Source organism: Numenius arquata, chromosome 23 (genome assembly GCF_964106895.1).
Source record: "Numenius arquata chromosome 23, bNumArq3.hap1.1, whole genome shotgun sequence".
NCBI lineage: Eukaryota > Metazoa > Chordata > Aves > Charadriiformes > Scolopacidae > Numenius > Numenius arquata.
Window position 1 is genome coordinate 5,459,013 of NC_133598.1, and position 1,274 is coordinate 5,460,286.

Genomic DNA, 1,274 nt, shown 5'->3' on the forward strand with positions numbered 1-1,274 from the left:
GGGGGCACCCACCCTCTTGTCCCGTAGAGGTGGGGGGGGGGGGGGGGTGTCGTGTCCCCACCACCCCCCACCCTACCCCCACCCCCCCAATCCGCCCAGCCCCGTCCCGTCGGAGGCACTTTCCCATCTGCTGCAGCCCCCCGCCCCCACCGCGCCCCTCCCCCCACCGCGCCCCTCCCCCACCCCTTTCCCCCGGTGCCTCAATGGGATTTTTCTGGGTGTAAAAAACTTCGGCATCAAAGGGGCCGGGAGGTCCCCTGGCGCCAGGGGATTGGGGATGGAAGTGGCGGGGGGGGACACGGCCCGCCCGCCCCCCCGGGGCTGGCCCGGCCCGGCCCGGCCCGGCGGGGCGGCTGGGGGAGCCCCCCCGGAGGGGGGGGTTATTGTCCACGGCATTGTTTTAAGCCCTTCATGTGCAGCCCCGCGGAAGCCTTGGGGGAAGGTGGCGGGGGCTCCTCCCGGCACAAAAGGGCCCCACGGTGGAGGAGGGCCCGTTCCCCGACGGGGCTGGGCTGGGAAGGGGGGGGCGGCCCGTCGTGTGCGGAACAGACACCCCCACACACACCCCACCCCCTCTTTTCCCTCCCCGCCTGCCTTTTCTGGAGACTTTTATTTTTAGGCTTAAGATGGGTTGAAAATAGCAGCGAACCCCCCCACACACACACACACACACGCCCGCCCCCATTCACACACACCACCACCCCCCCCCCGGCCTTCCTGCCTCCCCGACGGGGCGGGCGGGGGAGCCCCGGTGCTCCGGGGGCTGGGACCGGGATGCTGCCGGGCGGGGAGGGGCGGCTCGTCGTGTTCCCCCCCCCCCCCCGCCATCTCCCCCATGTGTCCCACCCCCCCCCCCCGGTCCCTCCCGCCGCGCTGCAAGTAGAGGCACGGTCCGGCCCCCTCCGCGCCCGCAGTTCAACGGAACGTTCGCCGGGAAAACCCGGTCCCGCCCGCCGGGCCCCCGGGGGCTCCGCGCCGCCACCCCCCCACCCCCCCGCCCCGGGAAAAAAATTATAAAAAAAAAAATAATTAAAAAAAAAAAAAAATCCCGAACAGAGGATTTTTCCCCATCGAGGGAAAGGCTCGGCTCAGGGCTCTCCGGGCGCGGCTCTCCCGGGCAGCTCCGCGCTCCTTGCGCGGGCGCGCAGCCGGTTCCGCGTCCCCCCTCCCCGCCCCCCCCGGCCGCCTTTCGGGGTGGCCGCCCTGCGGGGCCGGGGGGGGGGGGGGGGGGAGCGGCGGGGCCCCCGGGACGGCTGGCGGCTTCGGTTGTTCCC